This window comes from Lupinus angustifolius, chromosome LG09, assembly GCF_001865875.1.
Source record: "Lupinus angustifolius cultivar Tanjil chromosome LG09, LupAngTanjil_v1.0, whole genome shotgun sequence".
NCBI classification, from domain to species: Eukaryota; Viridiplantae; Streptophyta; class Magnoliopsida; order Fabales; family Fabaceae; genus Lupinus; species Lupinus angustifolius.
Genome location: NC_032017.1, coordinates 3,742,731 through 3,748,831, shown reverse-complemented (window position 1 = coordinate 3,748,831; position 6,101 = coordinate 3,742,731).

Genomic DNA, 6,101 nt, shown 5'->3' with positions numbered 1-6,101 from the left:
AATGGTGCAGTATATTGTTACCCAATTTGTTTCGTGAATGGTCTAGCATAGAAAAATAACGCCCTGGGCATGTGACTTAATAATACACTTCAATACCCAAAGCAAACCGTAATCAACTTTACCAAATGCCTAAAATAAAGGTGGCACATTTCATATAGGGTTCTTAATGAACCGAACCAATTCGGTATTCGTTTGAAACTCTATTCATTATTTAGCTCGATAAACTTGATTCATGAACCAAATGAGCTGAACTTGAGCTGTAAATTGAGCTCGTTAAATAAACGAGCCAAACTTGAGTTGGATATAGTTTGACTCGTTTGGTTCATGAGTTGGTTCGATATATATAAAATAATTTTTAAGTTTATTATGACCATACATTATTTTTTATATTTATTGGTACTATATATATAAACAAGATTATATTTATATATAAAACTTTTTTGAAGTATTTTTTCAAAATTTAATTAATTATTTGAGTTGTCCAAATGAACCATTTGAACTGAACCGAACAGTTCGTGAACTTTAACCGAGCTGAACTCAAGCTAAAATAATAATTCGTATCGAATTCAAGTCGAGTTTCGAGCCGAACCAATCATTATCGAGCTGAACCGAGCTGAGTCAAACTAATAAATTTGACTTGTATGCTATCAATCAAACACTCAAAGATAGTGTACTTTACTAACAAAATATTGGTCTTAGTAGTGTAAGACCCTATTAGATCCTTAAGATGACAAAAAAGTCAAGGGTTCTATTCTTGTGAGCAACATTTGTTGATAGGAGCAACCATACACCCCGAAAAGGATTAGTTACTTACCCAAAAGGGTGAGGAGATACTCTTGGCCATACCAAAAAAAGATATTATACTTTTAGGGTCCGTTTATGAATTGGATTTTGGAGAGAAATGAAAAGATCTGAAAAACTTCATAACCATGCAATATACTTGGTTGAAGGGAGAAAATAAGAAGAGAGAAATATGTGAGAAAGAGAGTGAAAAGAAAGAAAGATAAAAGAAATATGTGAGAAATAGAGTAAAATTTTGTGTTGTTTGGTTGCATAGAAAAGAAGATAAATGAGCGATTAAACTTCCAGAATGGAAATCACATTTTCCACTTTTAGTCTCTCATTTATATACCAATCTAATTAAAAAGTGACAACTAAGTAGAAAGAAAAATCATAAAAACAAAAAAAATATTTTTATATTATTTGGTGAAATGCGATTAGCTTAGAACATGGAGACAATAATTTTTTGGAACATATGATCTTTGTCCAAACTTCCACACTCTTCCTCCCCCACTTTCTCTTCACATGTGAGAAGAAGAAAATTTAGTGGATCGCACTTAATTTTTATTTTCTCTTCTCAACCAAATGAGAGAAAGAGATCATTTCTCTTCGATTTTTCTTCTCTCATTCTCTCCTATTTCCTCTCAACCAAGGGAAAGCTAAGTCTTTCATATAGCTTAATCTATAAAAAAAAATTAAAATAAGCAAGAACAATCTTATTGATAATAAAAAAACTTATTTGAAAACATATTTTATATGTTACATTTAGATATAAATGTATTTATGTTTTTTTTATGATATTATTTAGGAAGAAATTTTAATTAGAATTATATATTAATATAATGTAGCATGGGACCATTTGGGGACCATCTATTACCTAACATAACAAAGCATATTAATTGAGTTTTCTGTACTTGTGTAAGTACCATGTAGGTAGGTAGACTTTATTTATTGCACAAGAATTTGAAAATCACTAAAGATCAAGTTATGTTAGTCTACATCAAAAGAATGTAACAGCACCCTATGGGCCATCGTGTTAAAAAAAACAAATTACATTAGGTGAAAATTAACAAGATACTAATTTAATAGAAGATAAATGCGAATAGACTTAGAAAATAGAAAAGAGTGAGAGAAAAAAAGCATTCACCAAATTACATTTGTTCAATCCATTTATATCTCTATGAGTTCCCTTACCTCATTATTCTTTTTTGGTGGGAAAAGAGGATCTATATATTCTTTCATCCTATTGGTACAAAATTAATTTTTTTGGGATGCGTGTTTGCCTCTCCCACATATGACGCTCCCAAAAATCGAATTATTGAGGTTTTTGTCATCTTGTGATCTAACAAGACCTTTTGATACATAACTTGTTATAAATGTCTTATTCTTAAGGTGGATTATCCGAGCAACTTCAAGGAATTCAGGTCTACGAGTTTGTGTAATGTATTGTACAAACTTATCACAAAGGTTCTTATGAATAGACCTTGCCTTAGTTTAAATGGTTTTATTAGGTCTCTTCATAATAGTTTCCTTCTTGGGTGAGGAACGATAGATGATGATTTATTTTACACCCTAATTTTGGGTGTAAGACTATGTAGATTTATAAGAGGGTAAGAGAAATAAGTGTTTATTTTACTAGAGCAAGATTGTCTCCGATTGGTGAAAAATATCTCTCGTTTAGACCAAAAAAATGTCATTACATATATTTTCTGAATAAGTACATGTATTCATGAAAATGTTAGTTTATCTAAATACATGTACTAATAGTAGTAACTCAAGACTCTCTGCCCATTGTAACCCTCTTTTAATTGATATGAAATTATGATCATTGAGTCTTACTAGATGATCTATTGAACATAATTAATCATGATATTTTTAAAGTCTTAGAATTTTCCTTCTATACTTGAACATAATAAAGTCTAACTTAAAGAATTAAAGTGAACCTAATAAACTCATTTTTTATTGAATATTGTAAGGTAGCTTATTATTTTTTTGTCATAATTTGACTATCACAATTCCCTTTCAATTCCCTTTCAATTCCCTTTCATTTATTAACAGTAGCGTGTTGCTTACTATTGTTTGGAATTGAGTAATGTAAAATATAATAGTTTGCATGCCTTTTTCATTTATGCCGGATATATTTGAGAAAGTTAAGAAAGAAAGTGTTAGCTCTCTCATCAGCTATCATATATTTGTATGATATGCTAACAATGTGTTGGAGGGAAAGACCCATAGAAAAATATAATAGAGAAAATGACACCGAAAATTTAATGTGGTTCGCAATTTGTCTACGTCCACACCCAATTTCACTCCCACTCAAATATTTCTCACACAATTAGAACAAGAGAACAAGAACATAGAATATGCACTAAGCTAAGTTTTTGGTATGTCTTACAATGGCATGGAACACTCCTATTTATAGCCAAAGCTCTTGAAGATTATGTGGCCAAAGGAAAAGAGCATTAATGTTGGTTTCACCATAACCACTTCTTTTTACTTGGCTATAAATTCTCCCTTTCTTCAAGATGATCTTTAGCCACTTCTTTTTTGCTTGGCTCAATAAAGTCTTTTCATCATCTTTTTCTTTTAGCTAATAATCAATAGAATGTGTTAGTTTAGTAGTGTAAAACTTATTAGATTTATCGAATGACTAAAATGTCAAAAGTTCAATTCCTAACAGCGACACTTATTAGGAGAGACAATCACGCGTCCAAAAAAGATTAGTTCTTTACCAAAAAGTATAAGTGAATACTCTTAATAGTACCAAAAAATATTTGAATAATATAATTAATTCAGAAAACACTAGGTAACAAGACCAAATTGGTTGCATCCATTGAATTTTTTTTAATTTGCTAACAATTACTTTACAAACCGATTAAATATATTTCAATGTCAAATTAAAACTCTTTGAATAATTGCTTTTTAAAGGACTCACATTTTTCCTTTTCTCTATGAGAAAAATATTTAAAAACAGGGTAATTAAAATGTAACTGGAATATAAAGAAATAAATTTATATGTACTTAGAATTTTTTGCAATAGCTGACCAATGTAAAAGCGATGTAAATCCATACAATCTGATTATATCTATGTATTATGGTTAAGACAATAAGTTACCAAATATTTTGTGTAACAAATATAATAACATTACAACTTTAAAAATATTTTGTCTCATAGTAGCCTACTCCAATTCTCTTATGAAACTTTCATTATTAGGTTAGCTATACACTTCATATGTTTCTAGCGATTCATATAGCATTATTAAATCATACAGGTCTTGGATAAGAATCTACAAATCACTAGGTCCAAAATCGAAATTACACTTATATAATTAACAATACAATTATACTTTAAGATCAATTTATTATGTGTGGCAACACTATAATTTTTTTTGTACTATCGAGGGTATCTCTCACATTTTTGGATAAATAACTAATTTATTTCAGAGTCTCTCCTAACAAGTATTGTTCTCAGGAATCGAACCCTCAACCTTGAGAATCTAGTATAACATTACATAACTAGACCAATACTACACATTTGCTTCTAACGAGTTGGAATTCATAATTATTAATCAGTTTTTCCTCATTCTTAATATAAAAAAGGTATATTTTCAGCATTCTTGTTGTCCACCTATAGTGAAAGTAAAAAAAAATCTTCACTATGGAATTTCATAAATCAAGACTATAATTAAGATTTGAAAATAAGTAGTACATACAAAAAAAAAATGTAATAATCGACGACCAACAATAGTGTAACCTCAAAATGAGGGTACATCAAATTATGATATATGAAATATTTTTTTTTACATCGAAAGAAAAGGAAGTCATCATAATGTTGTTGAATTATTCAAAGTAAACTAGTGTTTATTAGGTCTGCTTTATTTGCTTCTGTTTATAAATCCTATTTATTAGGATATTGCAGTTTGTTTTATTTGCCTCAAGTAGAGTACCATGTTTATAGGAGTGGAAAACGTGGGAAGTTTTTTTCCTGTTCTGTTTTTATGTAAGGCTATATTAGCCAGTTTCTTATTGAATAAATGTAGTGTTTTGCAGAACTTCAATTCTAGTTTTCTGTTCCTAATATTCAATAAATCTGGTATCAAAGCTCCATCACATGGGCCTAATAAGAAAGGAAAGAGAGTGAAAGAGTTATGGCTACATAAAGCAATTTTGTGCAACATGCAATTCCTAAGTTTGATGGCCATTATGATCATTGGTCTATGCTTATGGAAAACTTCCTTCGAATCCAAAGAATATTGGACTTTAGTTGTGAATGGAATACCTACTACATCCAATGGATGAGAGTTGACTGAGGCTGAATGCAAACTGATTGAGGAGCATAAATTAAAGGATCTCAAAGTCAAGAATTACTTGTTTCAAGCCATAGATAGGACAATTTTGGAAACTATCCTTGTCAAGGATACATCAAAGCAAATTTGGGACTCCATGAAGCAAAAGTATCATGGATCAACAAGGGTGAAGCGGGCACAATTGCAAGCATTGAGAAGAGAGTTTGAGATTCTGCAGATGAAGGAAGGAGAAGGATTAGATGAGTACTTTGCTCTACTCTAACCATTGCTAATAAGATGAAGATACATGATGAGAAGATGGATCAGGTGGTTATCATAGAGAAAATTTTAAGGTCTATGACCTCAAAATTTGACTATGTCGTTTGTTCAGTGGAGGAATCAAATGATTTGGACACTCTAACACTTGATGAGCTACAGAGAAGCCTCTTAGTCCATGAGAAAAGAATGAAAGAGCATGGAGGTGATGAACAAGCTCTCAAAATTTCTTATGATGATAGGTTTGGAGGTAGAGGAAGAGGAAGAGGATCATTTAGAGGTTGAGGTAGAGGAAGACAAGCATTCAACAAAGCAATTGTGGAGTGTTACAAGTGCCATAAACTAGGACACTTTCAATATGAATGTCCTAGTTGGGAAAAGAATGCAAACTATGTTGAAGTGAAGGAAGAAGAAGAAGAAGAAGGAGAAGAAGAAGAGATGTTGCTAATGTCTCATGTGGAACTTCAAGATTCTAGAAAGGAGGATGTGTGGCTTCTTGATTCGGGTTGTAGTAACCTTATGTGTGGGAACAAGAAATGGTTCTCACACATTGATGATAGTTTTAGACAATTTGTAAAGCTCGGGAATATTCTAAGATGGCAGTCACTGGAAAAGGAAGCATTAGGTTGGAGGTTAGTGGGATAAAACATGTGATCACAGATGTATTTTACATACCAGAGTTGAAAAATAACCTGCTTAGCATTAGGCACTTCAAGAAAAGGGTCTAACTGTCTTGATCCAGGGAGAAAAGTGTAAATT